This window comes from Danio rerio, chromosome 18 (genome assembly GCF_052040795.2).
Source record: "Danio rerio strain M-AB ecotype USA chromosome 18, GRCz13ab, whole genome shotgun sequence".
NCBI lineage: Eukaryota > Metazoa > Chordata > Actinopteri > Cypriniformes > Danionidae > Danio > Danio rerio.
In genome coordinates, this window is record NC_141038.1 from 9,664,132 (window position 1) to 9,682,367 (window position 18,236).

The 18,236-nt window shown below is 41.9% G+C and overlaps 1 protein-coding gene and 1 long non-coding RNA gene across 10 annotated transcripts in view; one reads left to right on the forward strand and one right to left on the reverse strand.

Moving 5' to 3' along the window:
- The window catches only part of bend7 (BEN domain containing 7), a 152,041-nt gene that overhangs the window by 91,406 nt on the left and 42,399 nt on the right, over positions 1–18,236 (reverse strand). The gene's annotated exons all lie outside the window — the stretch shown is intronic.
- Positions 6,167–16,566, forward strand: LOC147832739 (uncharacterized). The gene is made up of 9 exons (XR_015945110.1): positions 6,167–6,201; positions 7,406–7,615; positions 9,212–10,017; positions 10,202–11,051; positions 11,527–12,325; positions 12,409–13,208; positions 13,684–14,484; positions 14,580–15,337; positions 15,660–16,566. It is a non-coding gene; the product is annotated as an uncharacterized LOC147832739 (long non-coding RNA).

An 18,236-nucleotide genomic window follows, 5' to 3' on the forward strand; every position in this document is an offset into this window, starting at 1 on the left:
GTTTTTCGTGCACTTCACATTTTTGATTTTTTTTGTGACATTTCTATTTTAGACACGGTTTCTATTTTTGCGACACATGTTTAGCTTGCGTCGCATGTTTTGTGAAGGCACGGTGTAAGGCACTTGACCAGCCAGTGCACACAGCTGCCTCCTGACCAATCAGAGCACCCCAGGCCAACCGGTCGATCAAGAGAGCACATCAGCTTTCAGATTAATCAGCGCACGTACGGCCCATGAAGAGCACATCAGCTTTCAGATTAATAAGCGCACGTACGGCCACCTGACCAACCAGAGGACCCAGGGTCCAACTGACCAGTCAGAGCACACAAGGCAACCTGACCGATCAGAGCACCCTAGCTTTGTAACGTTTAGATTTTATATACCGTTTCTATTTCTGCGACACATGATTAGCTTGCGTCGCATGTTTTGGTGCACTTCACATTTTCGACTTTCGAGACATTTCGATTTTAGACACCGTTTCTATTTAGCGACACATGTTTAGCTTGTGTCGCAGGTTTTGCGTGCACTTCACATTTTTGATTTTTTGCGTGACATTTAAATTTTAGACACGGTTTCTATTTTTGCGACACATGTTTAGCTTGCGTCGCATGTTTTGGTGCACACTTCACATTTTCGATTTTTTTCGTGACATTTCTATTTTAGACACGGTTTCTATTTTTGCGACACATGTTTAGCTTGTGTCGCATGTTTTGCGTGCACTTCACATTTTCGATTTTTTCCGTGAAATTTCGATTTTAGAAACCGTTTCTATTTCTGCGACACATGATTAGCTTGCGTCGCATGTTTTGGTGCACTTCACATTTTCGACTTTCGAGACATTTCGATTTTAGACACCGTTTCTATTTTTGCGACACATGTTTAGCTTGTGTCGCATGTTTTGCGTGCACTTCACATTTTTGATTTTTTTCATGACATTTCTATTTTAGACATGGTTTCTATTTTTGCGACACATGTTTAGCTTGTGTCGCATGTTTTGCGTGCACTTCACATTTTTGATTTTTTTCGTGACATTTCTATTTTAGACATGGTTTCTATTTTTGCGACACATGATTAGCTTGTGTCGCATGTTTTGCGTGCACTTCACATTTTCGTTTTTTTCCGTAAAATTTCGATTTTAGACACCGTTTCTATTTCTGCGACACATGTTTAGCTTGCGTCGCATGTTTTGGTGCACTTCACATTTTCGACTTTCAAGACATTTCTATTTTAGACACCATTTCTATTTTTGCGACACATGTTTAGCTTGTGTCGCATGTTTTTCGTGCACTTCACATTTTTGATTTTTTTTGTGACATTTCTATTTTAGACACGGTTTCTATTTTTGCGACACATGTTTAGCTTGCGTCGCATGTTTTGTGAAGGCACGGTGTAAGGCACTTGACCAGCCAGTGCACACAGCTGCCTCCTGACCAATCAGAGCACCCCAGGCCAACCGGTCGATCAAGAGAGCACATCAGCTTTCAGATTAATCAGCGCACGTACGGCCCATGAAGAGCACATCAGCTTTCAGATTAATAAGCGCACGTACGGCCACCTGACCAACCAGAGGACCCAGGGTCCAACTGACCAGTCAGAGCACACAAGGCAACCTGACCGATCAGAGCACCCTAGCTTTGTAACGTTTAGATTTTATATACCGTTTCTATTTCTGCGACACATGATTAGCTTGCGTCGCATGTTTTGGTGCACTTCACATTTTCGACTTTCGAGACATTTCGATTTTAGACACCGTTTCTATTTAGCGACACATGTTTAGCTTGTGTCGCAGGTTTTGCGTGCACTTCACATTTTTGATTTTTTGCGTGACATTTAAATTTTAGACACGGTTTCTATTTTTGCGACACATGTTTAGCTTGCGTCGCATGTTTTGGTGCACACTTCACATTTTCGATTTTTTTCGTGACATTTCTATTTTAGACACGGTTTCTATTTTTGCGACACATGTTTAGCTTGTGTCGCATGTTTTGCGTGCACTTCACATTTTCGATTTTTTCCGTAATATTTCGATTTTAGAAACCGTTTCTATTTCTGCGACACATGATTAGCTTGCGTCGCATGTTTTGGTGCACTTCACATTTTCGACTTTCGAGACATTTCGATTTTAGACACCGTTTCTATTTTTGCGACACATGTTTAGCTTGTGTCGCATGTTTTGCGTGCACTTCACATTTTTGATTTTTTTCATGACATTTCTATTTTAGACATGGTTTCTATTTTTGCGACACATGTTTAGCTTGTGTCGCATGTTTTGCGTGCACTTCACATTTTTGATTTTTTTCGTGACATTTCTATTTTAGACATGGTTTCTATTTTTGCGACACATGTTTAGCTTGTGTCGCATGTTTTGCGTGCACTTCACATTTTCGATTTTTTCCGTAAAATTTCGATTTTAGACACCGTTTCTATTTCTGCGACACATGATTAGCTTGCGTCGCATGTTTTGGTGCACTTCACATTTTCGACTTTCGAGACATTTCGATTTTAGACACCGTTTCTATTTAGCGACACATGTTTAGCTTGTGTCGCATGTTTTTCGTGCACTTCACATTTTTGATTTTTTTTGTGACATTTCTATTTTAGACACGGTTTCTATTTTTGCGACACATGTTTAGCTTGCGTCGCATGTTTTGTGAAGGCACGGTGTAAGGCACTTGACCAGCCAGTGCACACAGCTGCCTCCTGACCAATCAGAGCACCCCAGGCCAACCGGTCGATCAAGAGAGCACATCAGCTTTCAGATTAATCAGCGCACGTACGGCCCATGAAGAGCACATCAGCTTTCAGATTAATAAGCGCACGTACGGCCACCTGACCAACCAGAGGACCCAGGGTCCAACTGACCAGTCAGAGCACACAAGGCAACCTGACCGATCAGAGCACCCTAGCTTTGTAACGTTTAGATTTTATATACCGTTTCTATTTCTGCGACACATGATTAGCTTGCGTCGCATGTTTTGGTGCACTTCACATTTTCGACTTTCGAGACATTTCGATTTTAGACACCGTTTCTATTTAGCGACACATGTTTAGCTTGTGTCGCATGTTTTGCGTGCACTTCACATTTTTGATTTTTTGCGTGACATTTAAATTTTAGACACGGTTTCTATTTTTGCGACACATGTTTAGCTTGCGTCGCATGTTTTGGTGCACACTTCACATTTTCGATTTTTTTCGTGACATTTCTATTTTAGACACGGTTTCTATTTTTGCGACACATGTTTAGCTTGTGTCGCATGTTTTGCGTGCACTTCACATTTTCGATTTTTTCCGTGAAATTTCGATTTTAGAAACCGTTTCTATTTCTGCGACACATGATTAGCTTGCGTCGCATGTTTTGGTGCACTTCACATTTTCGACTTTCGAGACATTTCGATTTTAGACACCGTTTCTATTTTTGCGACACATGTTTAGCTTGTGTCGCATGTTTTGCGTGCACTTCACATTTTTGATTTTTTTCATGACATTTCTATTTTAGACATGGTTTCTATTTTTGCGACACATGTTTAGCTTGTGTCGCATGTTTTGCGTGCACTTCACATTTTTGATTTTTTTCGTGACATTTCTATTTTAGACATGGTTTCTATTTTTGCGACACATGATTAGCTTGTGTCGCATGTTTTGCGTGCACTTCACATTTTCGTTTTTTTCCGTAAAATTTCGATTTTAGACACCGTTTCTATTTCTGCGACACATGTTTAGCTTGCGTCGCATGTTTTGGTGCACTTCACATTTTCGACTTTCAAGACATTTCTATTTTAGACACCATTTCTATTTTTGCGACACATGTTTAGCTTGTGTCGCATGTTTTTCGTGCACTTCACATTTTTGATTTTTTTTGTGACATTTCTATTTTAGACACGGTTTCTATTTTTGCGACACATGTTTAGCTTGCGTCGCATGTTTTGTGAAGGCACGGTGTAAGGCACTTGACCAGCCAGTGCACACAGCTGCCTCCTGACCAATCAGAGCACCCCAGGCCAACCGGTCGATCAAGAGAGCACATCAGCTTTCAGATTAATCAGCGCACGTACGGCCCATGAAGAGCACATCAGCTTTCAGATTAATAAGCGCACGTACGGCCACCTGACCAACCAGAGGACCCAGGGTCCAACTGACCAGTCAGAGCACACAAGGCAACCTGACCGATCAGAGCACCCTAGCTTTGTAACGTTTAGATTTTATATACCGTTTCTATTTCTGCGACACATGATTAGCTTGCGTCGCATGTTTTGGTGCACTTCACATTTTCGACTTTCGAGACATTTCGATTTTAGACACCGTTTCTATTTTTGCGACACATGTTTAGCTTGTGTCGCATGTTTTGCGTGCACTTCACATTTTTGATTTTTTTGTGACATTTCTATTTTAGACACGGTTTCTATTTTTGCGACACATGTTTAGCTTGCGTCGCATGTTTTGGTGCACACTTCACATTTTTGATTTTTTTCGTGACATTTCAATTTTAGACACGGTTTCTATTTTTGCGACACATGTTTAGCTTGCGTCGCATGTTTTGGTGCACACTTCACATTTTCGATTTTTTTCGTGACATTTCTATTTTAGACACGGTTTCTATTTTTGCGACACATGTTTAGCTTGTGTCGCATGTTTTGCGTGCACTTCACATTTTCGACTTTCGAGACATTTCGATTTTAGACACCGTTTCTATTTAGCGACACATGTTTAGCTTGTGTCGCATGTTTTTCGTGCACTTCACATTTTTGATTTTTTTGGTGACATTTCTATTTTAGACACGGTTTCTATTTTTGCGACACATGTTTAGCTTGCATCGCATGTTTTGTGAAGGCACGGTGTAAGGCACTTGACCAGCCAGTGCACACAGTTGCCTCCTGACCAATCAGAGCACCCCAGGCCAACCGGTCGATCAAGAGAGCACATCAGCTTTCAGATTAATCAGCGCACGTACGGCCCATGAAGAGCACATCAGCTTTCAGATTAATAAGCGCACGTACGGCCACCTGACCAACCAGAGGACCCAGGGTCCAACTGACCAGTCAGAGCACACAAGGCAACCTGACCGATCAGAGCACCCTAGCTTTGTAACGTTTAGATTTTATATACCGTTTCTATTTCTGCGACACATGATTAGCTTGCGTCGCATGTTTTGGTGCACTTCACATTTTTGACTTTCGAGACATTTCGATTTTAGACACCGTTTCTATTTTTGCGACACATGTTTAGCTTGTGTCGCATGTTTTGCGTGCACTTCACATTTTTGATTTTTTTTGTGACATTTCTATTTTAGACACGGTTTCTATTTTTGCGACACATGTTTAGCTTGCGTCGCATGTTTTGTGAAGGCACGGTGTAAGGCACTTGACCAGCCAGTGCACACAGCTGCCTCCTGACCAATCAGAGCACCCCAGGCCAACCGGTCGATCAAGAGAGCACATCAGCTTTCAGATTAATCAGCGCACGTACGGCCCATGAAGAGCACATCAGCTTTCAGATTAATAAGCGCACGTACGGCCACCTGACCAACCAGAGGACCCAGGGTCCAACTGACCAGTCAGAGCACACAAGGCAACCTGACCGATCAGAGCACCCTAGCTTTGTAACGTTTAGATTTTATATACCGTTTCTATTTCTGCGACACATGATTAGCTTGCGTCGCATGTTTTGGTGCACTTCACATTTTCGACTTTCGAGACATTTCGATTTTAGACACCGTTTCTATTTTTGCGACACATGTTTAGCTTGTGTCGCATGTTTTGCGTGCACTTCACATTTTTGATTTTTTTTGTGACATTTCTATTTTAGACACGGTTTCTATTTTTGCGACACATGTTTAGCTTGTGTCGCATGTTTTGGTGCACACTTCACATTTTTGATTTTTTTCGTGACATTTCAATTTTAGACACGGTTTCTATTTTTGCGACACATGTTTAGCTTGCGTCGCATGTTTTGGTGCACACTTCACATTTTCGATTTTTTTCGTGACATTTCTATTTTAGACACGGTTTCTATTTTTGCGACACATGTTTAGCTTGTGTCGCATGTTTTGCGTGCAATTCACATTTTCGACTTTCGAGACATTTCGATTTTAGACACCGTTTCTATTTAGCGACACATGTTTAGCTTGTGTCGCATGTTTTTCGTGCACTTCACATTTTTGATTTTTTTGGTGACATTTCTATTTTAGACACGGTTTCTATTTTTGCGACACATGTTTAGCTTGCATCGCATGTTTTGTGAAGGCACGGTGTAAGGCACTTGACCAGCCAGTGCACACAGTTGCCTCCTGACCAATCAGAGCACCCCAGGCCAACCGGTCGATCAAGAGAGCACATCAGCTTTCAGATTAATCAGCGCACGTACGGCCCATGAAGAGCACATCAGCTTTCAGATTAATAAGCGCACGTACGGCCACCTGACCAACCAGAGGACCCAGGGTCCAACTGACCAGTCAGAGCACACAAGGCAACCTGACCGATCAGAGCACCCTAGCTTTGTAACGTTTAGATTTTATATACCGTTTCTATTTCTGCGACACATGATTAGCTTGCGTCGCATGTTTTGGTGCACTTCACATTTTCGACTTTCGAGACATTTCGATTTTAGACACCGTTTCTATTTTTGCGACACATGTTTAGCTTGTGTCGCATGTTTTGCGTGCACTTCACATTTTTGATTTTTTTTGTGACATTTCTATTTTAGACACGGTTTCTATTTTTGCGACACATGTTTAGCTTGCGTCGCATGTTTTGTGAAGGCACGGTGTAAGGCACTTGACCAGCCAGTGCACACAGCTGCCTCCTGACCAATCAGAGCACCCCAGGCCAACCGGTCGATCAAGAGAGCACATCAGCTTTCAGATTAATCAGCGCACGTACGGCCCATGAAGAGCACATCAGCTTTCAGATTAATAAGCGCACGTACGGCCACCTGACCAACCAGAGGACCCAGGGTCCAACTGACCAGTCAGAGCACACAAGGCAACCTGACCGATCAGAGCACCCTAGATTTGTAACGTTTAGATTTTATATACCGTTTCTATTTCTGCGACACATGATTAGCTTGCGTCGCATGTTTTGGTGCACTTTTGAGACATTTCGATTTTAGACACCGTTTCTATTTAGCGACACATGTTTAGCTTGTGTCGCATGTTTTGCGTGCACTTCACATTTTTGAATTTTTTCGTGACATTTCTATTTTAGACATGGTTTCTATTTTTGCCACACATGTTTAGCTTGCGTCGCATGTTTTGGTGCACACTTCACATTTTCGATTTTTTTCGTGACATTTCTATTTAAGACACGGTTTCTATTTTTGCGACACATGTTTAGCTTGTGTCGCATGTTTTGGTGCACTTCACATTTTCGACTTTCGAGACATTTCGATTTTAGACACCGTTTCTATTTAGCGACACATGTTTAGCTTGTGTCGCATGTTTTGCGTGCACTTCACATTTTTGATTTTTTTCGTGACATTTCTATTTTAGACACGGTTTCTATTTTTGCGACACATGTTTAGCTTGCGTCGCATGTTTTGGTGCACACTTCACATTTTCGATTTTTTTCGTGACATTTCTATTTTAGACACGGTTTCTATTTTTGCGACACATGTTTAGCTTGTGTCGCATGTTTTGCGTGCACTTCACATTTTCGATTTTTTCCGTAAAATTTCGATTTTAGACACCGTTTCTATTTGTGCGACACATGATTAGCTTGCGTCGCATGTTTTGGTGCACTTCACACTTTCGACTTTCAAGACATTTCTATTTTAGACACCATTTCTATTTTTGCGACACATGTTTAGCTTGTGTCGCATGTTTTTCGTGCACTTCACACTTTTGATTTTTTTTGTGACATTTCTATTTTAGACACGGTTTCTATTTTTGCGACACATGTTTAGCTTGCGTCGCATGTTTTGTGAAGGCACGGTGTAAGGCACTTGACCAGCCAGTGCACACAGCTGCCTCCTGACCAATCAGAGCACCCCAGGCCAACCGGTCGATCAAGAGAGCACATCAGCTTTCAGATTAATCAGCGCACGTACGGCCCATGAAGAGCACATCAGCTTTCAGATTAATAAGCGCACGTACGGCCACCTGACCAACCAGAGGACCCAGGGTCCAACTGACCAGTCAGAGCACACAAGGCAACCTGACCGATCAGAGCACCCTAGCTTTGTAACGTTTAGATTTTATATACCGTTTCTATTTCTGCGACACATGATTAGCTTACTTCGCATGTTTTGGTGCACTTCACATTTTCGACTTTCGAGACATTTCGATTTTAGACACCGTTTCTATTTTTGCGACACATGTTTAGCTTGTGTCGCATGTTTTGCGTGCACTTCACATTTTTGATTTTTTTTGTGACATTTCTATTTTAGACACGGTTTCTATTTTTGCGACACATGTTTAGCTTGTGTCGCATGTTTTGGTGCACACTTCACATTTTTGATTTTTTTCGTGACATTTCAATTTTAGACACGGTTTCTATTTTTGCGACACATGTTTAGCTTGCGTTGCATGTTTTGGTGCACACTTCACATTTTCGATTTTTTTCGTGACATTTCTATTTTAGACACGGTTTCTATTTTTGCGACACATGTTTAGCTTGTGTCGCATGTTTTGCGTGCAATTCACATTTTCGACTTTCGAGACATTTCGATTTTAGACACCGTTTCTATTTAGCGACACATGTTTAGCTTGTGTCGCATGTTTTTCGTGCACTTCACATTTTTGATTTTTTTGGTGACATTTCTATTTTAGACACGGTTTCTATTTTTGCGACACATGTTTAGCTTGCGTCGCATGTTTTGTGAAGGCACGGTGTAAGGCACTTGACCAGCCAGTGCACACAGTTGCCTCCTGACCAATCAGAGCACCCCAGGCCAACCGGTCGATCAAGAGAGCACATCAGCTTTCAGATTAATCAGCGCACGTACGGCCCATGAAGAGCACATCAGCTTTCAGATTAATAAGCGCACGTACGGCCACCTGACCAACCAGAGGACCCAGGGTCCAACTGACCAGTCAGAGCACACAAGGCAACCTGACCGATCAGAGCACCCTAGCTTTGTAACGTTTAGATTTTATATACCGTTTCTATTTCTGCGACACATGATTAGCTTGCGTCGCATGTTTTGGTGCACTTCACATTTTCGACTTTCGAGACATTTCGATTTTAGACACCGTTTCTATTTAGCGACACATGTTTAGCTTGTGTCGCATGTTTTGCGTGCACTTCACATTTTTGATTTTTTTCGTGACATTTCTATTTTAGACACGGTTTCTATTTTTGCGACACATGTTTAGCTTGTGTCGCATGTTTTTCGTGCACTTCACATTTTTGATTTTTTTTGTGACATTTCTATTTTAGACACGGTTTCTATTTTTGCGACACATGTTTAGCTTGCGTCGCATGTTTTGTGAAGGCACGGTGTAAGGCACTTGACCAGCCAGTGCACACAGCTGCCTCCTGACCAATCAGAGCACCCCAGGCCAACCGGTCGATCAAGAGAGCACATCAGCTTTCAGATTAATCAGCGCACGTACGGCCCATGAAGAGCACATCAGCTTTCAGATTAATAAGCGCACGTACGGCCACCTGACCAACCAGAGGACCCAGGGTCCAACTGACCAGTCAGAGCACACAAGGCAACCTGACCGATCAGAGCACCCTAGCTTTGTAACGTTTAGATTTTATATACCGTTTCTATTTCTGCGACACATGATTAGCTTGCGTCGCATGTTTTGGTGCACTTCACATTTTCGACTTTCGAGACATTTCGATTTTAGACACCGTTTCTATTTAGCGACACATGTTTAGCTTGTGTCGCATGTTTTGCGTGCACTTCACATTTTTGATTTTTTGCGTGACATTTAAATTTTAGACACGGTTTCTATTTTTGCGACACATGTTTAGCTTGCGTTGCATGTTTTGGTGCACACTTCACATTTTCGATTTTTTTCGTGACATTTCTATTTTAGACACGGTTTCTATTTTTGCGACACATGTTTAGCTTGTGTCGCATGTTTTGCGTGCACTTCACATTTTCGATTTTTTCCGTAAAATTTCGATTTTAGAAACCGTTTCTATTTCTGCGACACATGGTTAGCTTGCGTCGCATGTTTTGGTGCACTTCACATTTTCGACTTTCGAGACATTTCGATTTTAGACACCGTTTCTATTTAGCGACACATGTTTAGCTTGTGTCGCATGTTTTGCGTGCACTTCACATTTTTGATTTTTTTTGTGACATTTCTATTTTAGACACGGTTTCAATTTTTGCGACACATGTTTAGCTTGCGTCGCATGTTTTGTGAAGGCACGGTGTAAGGCACTTGACCAGCCAGTGCACACAGCTGCCTCCTGACCAATCAGAGCACCCCAGGCCAACCGGTCGATCAAGAGAGCACATCAGCTTTCAGATTAATCAGCGCACGTACGGCCCATGAAGAGCACATCAGCTTTCAGATTAATAAGCGCACGTACGGCCACCTGACCAACCAGAGGACCCAGGGTCCAACTGACCAGTCAGAGCACACAAGGCAACCTGACCAATCAGAGCACCCTAGCTTTGTAACGTTTAGATTTTATATACCGTTTCTATTTCTGCGACACATGATTAGCTTGCGTCGCATGTTTTGGTGCACTTCACATTTTCGACTTTCGAGACATTTCGATTTTAGACACCGTTTCTATTTAGCGACACATGTTTAGCTTGTGTCGCAGGTTTTGCGTGCACTTCACATTTTTGATTTTTTGCGTGACATTTAAATTTTAGACACGGTTTCTATTTTTGCGACACATGTTTAGCTTGCGTCGCATGTTTTGGTGCACACTTCACATTTTCGATTTTTTTCGTGACATTTCTATTTTAGACACGGTTTCTATTTTTGCGACACATGTTTAGCTTGTGTCGCATGTTTTGCGTGCACTTCACATTTTCGATTTTTTTCGTGACATTTCTATTTTAGACACGGTTTCTATTTTTGCGACACATGTTTAGCTTGTGTCGCATGTTTTGGTGCACACTTCACATTTTCGATTTTTTCCGTAATATTTCGATTTTAGAAACCGTTTCTATTTCTGCGACACATGATTAGCTTGCGTCGCATGTTTTGGTGCACTTCACATTTTCGACTTTCGAGACATTTCGATTTTAGACACCGTTTCTATTTTTGCGACACATGTTTAGCTTGTGTCGCATGTTTTGCGTGCACTTCACATTTTTGATTTTTTTCATGACATTTCTATTTTAGACATGGTTTCTATTTTTGCGACACATGTTTAGCTTGTGTCGCATGTTTTGCGTGCACTTCACATTTTTGATTTTTTTCGTGACATTTCTATTTTAGACATGGTTTCTATTTTTGCGACACATGTTTAGCTTGTGTCGCATGTTTTGCGTGCACTTCACATTTTCGATTTTTTCCGTAAAATTTCGATTTTAGACACCGTTTCTATTTCTGCGACACATGATTAGCTTGCGTCGCATGTTTTGGTGCACTTCACATTTTCGACTTTCGAGACATTTCGATTTTAGACACCGTTTCTATTTAGCGACACATGTTTAGCTTGTGTCGCATGTTTTTCGTGCACTTCACATTTTTGATTTTTTTTGTGACATTTCTATTTTAGACACGGTTTCTATTTTTGCGACACATGTTTAGCTTGCGTCGCATGTTTTGTGAAGGCACGGTGTAAGGCACTTGACCAGCCAGTGCACACAGCTGCCTCCTGACCAATCAGAGCACCCCAGGCCAACCGGTCGATCAAGAGAGCACATCAGCTTTCAGATTAATCAGCGCACGTACGGCCCATGAAGAGCACATCAGCTTTCAGATTAATAAGCGCACGTACGGCCACCTGACCAACCAGAGGACCCAGGGTCCAACTGACCAGTCAGAGCACACAAGGCAACCTGACCGATCAGAGCACCCTAGCTTTGTAACGTTTAGATTTTATATACCGTTTCTATTTCTGCGACACATGATTAGCTTGCGTCGCATGTTTTGGTGCACTTCACATTTTCGACTTTCGAGACATTTCGATTTTAGACACCGTTTCTATTTAGCGACACATGTTTAGCTTGTGTCGCATGTTTTGCGTGCACTTCACATTTTTGATTTTTTGCGTGACATTTAAATTTTAGACACGGTTTCTATTTTTGCGACACATGTTTAGCTTGCGTCGCATGTTTTGGTGCACACTTCACATTTTCGATTTTTTTCGTGACATTTCTATTTTAGACACGGTTTCTATTTTTGCGACACATGTTTAGCTTGTGTCGCATGTTTTGCGTGCACTTCACATTTTCGATTTTTTCCGTGAAATTTCGATTTTAGAAACCGTTTCTATTTCTGCGACACATGTTTAGCTTGCGTCGCACTTCACATTTTCGACTTTCAAGACATTTCTATTTTAGACACCATTTCTATTTTTGCGACACATGTTTAGCTTGTGTCGCATGTTTTTCGTGCACTTCACATTTTTGATTTTTTTTGTGACATTTCTATTTTAGACACGGTTTCTATTTTTGCGACACATGTTTAGCTTGCGTCGCATGTTTTGTGAAGGCACGGTGTAAGGCACTTGACCAGCCAGTGCACACAGCTGCCTCCTGACCAATCAGAGCACCCCAGGCCAACCGGTCGATCAAGAGAGCACATCAGCTTTCAGATTAATCAGCGCACGTACGGCCCATGAAGAGCACATCAGCTTTCAGATTAATAAGCGCACGTACGGCCACCTGACCAACCAGAGGACCCAGGGTCCAACTGACCAGTCAGAGCACACAAGGCAACCTGACCGATCAGAGCACCCTAGCTTTGTAACGTTTAGATTTTATATACCGTTTCTATTTCTGCGACACATGATTAGCTTGCGTCGCATGTTTTGGTGCACTTCACATTTTCGACTTTCGAGACATTTCGATTTTAGACACCGTTTCTATTTAGCGACACATGTTTAGCTTGTGTCGCATGTTTTGCGTGCACTTCACATTTTTGATTTTTTGCGTGACATTTAAATTTTAGACACGGTTTCTATTTTTGCGACACATGTTTAGCTTGCGTCGCATGTTTTGGTGCACACTTCACATTTTCGATTTTTTTCGTGACATTTCTATTTTAGACACGGTTTCTATTTTTGCGACACATGTTTAGCTTGTGTCGCATGTTTTGCGTGCACTTCACATTTTCGATTTTTTCCGTGAAATTTCGATTTTAGAAACCGTTTCTATTTCTGCGACACATGATTAGCTTGCGTCGCATGTTTTGGTGCACTTCACATTTTCGACTTTCGAGACATTTCGATTTTAGACACCGTTTCTATTTTTGCGACACATGTTTAGCTTGTGTCGCATGTTTTGCGTGCACTTCACATTTTTGATTTTTTTCATGACATTTCTATTTTAGACATGGTTTCTATTTTTGCGACACATGTTTAGCTTGTGTCGCATGTTTTGCGTGCACTTCACATTTTTGATTTTTTTCGTGACATTTCTATTTTAGACATGGTTTCTATTTTTGCGACACATGATTAGCTTGTGTCGCATGTTTTGCGTGCACTTCACATTTTCGTTTTTTTCCGTAAAATTTCGATTTTAGACACCGTTTCTATTTCTGCGACACATGTTTAGCTTGCGTCGCATGTTTTGGTGCACTTCACATTTTCGACTTTCAAGACATTTCTATTTTAGACACCATTTCTATTTTTGCGACACATGTTTAGCTTGTGTCGCATGTTTTTCGTGCACTTCACATTTTTGATTTTTTTTGTGACATTTCTATTTTAGACACGGTTTCTATTTTTGCGACACATGTTTAGCTTGCGTCGCATGTTTTGTGAAGGCACGGTGTAAGGCACTTGACCAGCCAGTGCACACAGCTGCCTCCTGACCAATCAGAGCACCCCAGGCCAACCGGTCGATCAAGAGAGCACATCAGCTTTCAGATTAATCAGCGCACGTACGGCCCATGAAGAGCACATCAGCTTTCAGATTAATAAGCGCACGTACGGCCACCTGACCAACCAGAGGACCCAGGGTCCAACTGACCAGTCAGAGCACACAAGGCAACCTGACGGATCAGAGCACCCTAGCTTTGTAACGTTTAGATTTTATATACCGTTTCTATTTCTGCGACACATGATTAGCTTGCGTCGCATGTTTTGGTGCACTTCACATTTTTGACTTTCGAGACATTTCGATTTTAGACACCGTTTCTATTTTTGCGACACATGTTTAGCTTGTGTCGCATGTTTTGTGTGCACTTCACATTTTTGATTTTTTTCATGACATTTCTATTTTAGACACGGTTTCTATTTTTGCGACACATGTTTAGCTTGCGTCGCATGTTTTGGTGCACACTTCACATTTTCGATTTTTTTCGTGACATTTCTATTTTAGACACGGTTTCTATTTTTGCGACACATGTTTAGCTTGTGTCGCATGTTTTGCGTGCACTTCACATTTTCGATTTTTTCCGTAAAATTTCGATTTTAGACACCGTTTCTATTTCTGCGACACATGATTAGCTTGCGTCGCATGTTTTGGTGCACTTCACATTTTCGACTTTCAAGACATTTCTATTTTAGACACGGTTTCTATTTTTGCGACACATGTTTAGCTTGTGTCGCATGTTTTTCGTGCACTTCACATTTTTGATTTTTTTTGTGACATTTCTATTTTAGACACGGTTTCTATTTTTGCGACACATGTTTAGCTTGCGTCGCATGTTTTGTGAAGGCACGGTGTAAGGCACTTGACCAGCCAGTGCACACAGCTGCCTCCTGACCAATCAGAGCACCCCAGGCCAACCGGTCGATCAAGAGAGCACATCAGCTTTCAGATTAATCAGCGCACGTACGGCCCATGAAGAGCACATCAGCTTTCAGATTAATAAGCGCACGTACGGCCACCTGACCAACCAGAGGACCCAGGGTCCAACTGACCAGTCAGAGCACACAAGGCAACCTGACCGATCAGAGCACCCTAGCTTTGTAACGTTTAGATTTTATATACCGTTTCTATTTCTGCGACACATGATTAGCTTGCGTCGCATGTTTTGGTGCACTTCACATTTTCGACTTTCGAGACATTTCGATTTTAGACACCGTTTCTATTTAGCGACACATGTTTAGCTTGTGTCGCATGTTTTGCGTGCACTTCACATTTTTGATTTTTTTCGTGACATTTCTATTTTAGACACGGTTTCTATTTTTGCGACACATGTTTAGCTTGTGTCGCATGTTTTTCGTGCACTTCACATTTTTGATTTTTTTTGTGACATTTCTATTTTAGACACGGTTTCTATTTTTGCGACACATGTTTAGCTTGCGTAGCATGTTTTGTGAAGGCACGGTGTAAGGCACTTGACCAGCCAGTGCACACAGCTGCCTCCTGACCAATCAGAGCACCCCAGGCCAACCGGTCGATCAAGAGAGCACATCAGCTTTCAGATTAATCAGCGCACGTACGGCCCATGAAGAGCACATCAGCTTTCAGATTAATAAGCGCACGTACGGCCACCTGACCAACCAGAGGACCCAGGGTCCAACTGACCAGTCAGAGCACACAAGGCAACCTGACCGATCAGAGCACCCTAGCTTTGTAACGTTTAGATTTTATATACCGTTTCTATTTCTGCGACACATGATTAGCTTGCGTCGCATGTTTTGGTGCACTTCACATTTTCGACTTTCGAGACATTTCGATTTTAGACACCGTTTCTATTTAGCGACACATGTTTAGCTTGTGTCGCATGTTTTGCGTGCACTTCACATTTTTTTTTTTTTCGTGACATTTCTATTTTAGACACGGTTTCTATTTTTGCGACACATGTTTAGCTTGTGTCGCATGTTTTTCGTGCACTTCACATTTTTGATTTTTTTTGTGACATTTCTATTTTAGACACGGTTTCTATTTCTGCGACACATGTTTAGCTTGCGTCGCATGTTTTGTGAAGGCACGGTGTAAGGCACTTGACCAGCCAGTGCACACAGCTGCCTCCTGACCAATCAGAGCACCCCAGGCCAACCGGTCGATCAAGAGAGCACATCAGCTTTCAGATTAATCAGCGCACGTACGGCCCATGAAGAGCACATCAGCTTTCAGATTAATAAGCGCACGTACGGCCACCTGACCAACCAGAGGACCCAGGGTCCAACTGACCAGTCAGAGCACACAAGGCAACCTGACCGATCAGAGCACCCTAGCTTTGTAACGTTTAGATTTTATATACCGTTTCTATTTCTGCAACACATGATTAGCTTGCGTCACATGTTTTGGTGCACTTCACATTTTCGACTTTCGAGACATTTCGATTTTAGACACCGTTTCTATTTAGCGACACATGTTTAGCTTGTGTCGCATGTTTTGCGTGCACACTTCACATTTTCGATTTTTTTCGTGACATTTCTATTTTAGACACGGTTTCTATTTTTGCGACACATGTTTAGCTTGCGTCGCATGTTTTGGTGCACACTTCACATTTTCGATTTTTTTCGTGACATTTCTATTTTAGACACGGTTTCTATTTTTGCGACACATGTTTAGCTTGTGTCGCATGTTTTGCGTGCACTTCACATTTTCGTTTTTTTCCGTAAAATTTCGATTTTAGACACCGTTTCTGTTTCTGCGACACATGATTAGCTTGCGTCGCATGTTTTGGTGCACTTCACATTTTCGACTTTCGAGACATTTCGATTTTAGACACCGTTTCTATTTAGTGACACATGTTTAGCTTGTGTCGCATGTTTTTCGTGCACTTCACATTTTTGATTTTTTTTGTGACATTTCTATTTTAGACACGGTTTCTATTTTTGCGACACATGTTTAGCTTGTGTCGCATGTTTTGCGTGCACTTCACATTTTCGTTTTTTTCCGTAAAATTTCGATTTTAGACACCGTTTCTGTTTCTGCGACACATGTTTAGCTTGTGTCGCATGTTTTTCGTGCACTTCACATTTTTGATTTTTTTTGTGACATTTCTATTTTAGACACGGTTTCTATTTTTGCGACACATGTTTAGCTTGTGTCGCATGTTTTTCGCGCACTTCACATTTTTGATTTTTTTTGTGACATTTCTATTTTAGACACGGTTTCTATTTTTGCGACACGTGTTTAGCTTGCGTCGCATGTTTTGTGAAGGCACGGTGTAAGGCACTTGACCAGCCAGTGCACACAGCTGCCTCCTGACCAATCAGAGCACCCCAGGCCAACCGGTCGATCAAGAGAGCACATCAGCTTTCAGATTAATCAGCGCACGTACGGCCCATGAAGAGCACATCAGCTTTCAGATTAATAAGCGCACGTACGGCCACCTGACCAACCAGAGGACCCAGGGTCCAACTGACCAGTCAGAGCACACAAGGCAACCTGACCGATCAGAGCACCCTAGCTTTGTAACGTTTAGATTTTATATACCGTTTCTATTTCTGCGACACATGATTAGCTTGCGTCGCATGTTTTGGTGCACTTCACATTTTCGACTTTTGAGACATTTCGATTTTAGACACCGTTTCTATTTAGCGACACATGTTTAGCTTGTGTCGCAGGTTTTGCGTGCACTTCACATTTTTGATTTTTTGCGTGACATTTAAATTTTAGACACGGTTTCTATTTTTGCGACACATGTTTAGCTTGTGTCGCATGTTTTTCGTGCACTTCACATTTTTGATTTTTTTTGTGACATTTCTATTTTAGACACGGTTTCTATTTTTGCGACACATGTTTAGCTTGCGTCGCATGTTTTGTGAAGGCACGGTGTAAGGCACTTGACCAGCCAGTGCACACAGCTGCCTCCTGACAAATCAGAGCACCCCAGGCCAACCGGTCGATCAAGAGAGCACATCAGCTTTCAGATTAATCAGCGCACGTACGGCCCATGAAGAGCACATCAGCTTTCAGATTAATAAGCGCACGTACGGCCACCTGACCAACCAGAGGACCCAGGGTCCAACTGACCAGTCAGAGCACACAAGGCAACCTGACCGATCAGAGCACCCTAGCTTTGTAACGTTTAGATTTTATATACCGTTTCTATTTCTGCGACACATGATTAGCTTGCGTCGCATGTTTTGGTGCACTTCACATTTTCGACTTTCAAGACATTTCGATTTTAGACACCGTTTCTATTTAGCGACACATGTTTAGCTTGTGTCGCATGTTTTGCGTGCACACTTCACATTTTTGATTTTTTGCGTGACATTTCAATTTTAGACAAGGTTTCTATTTTT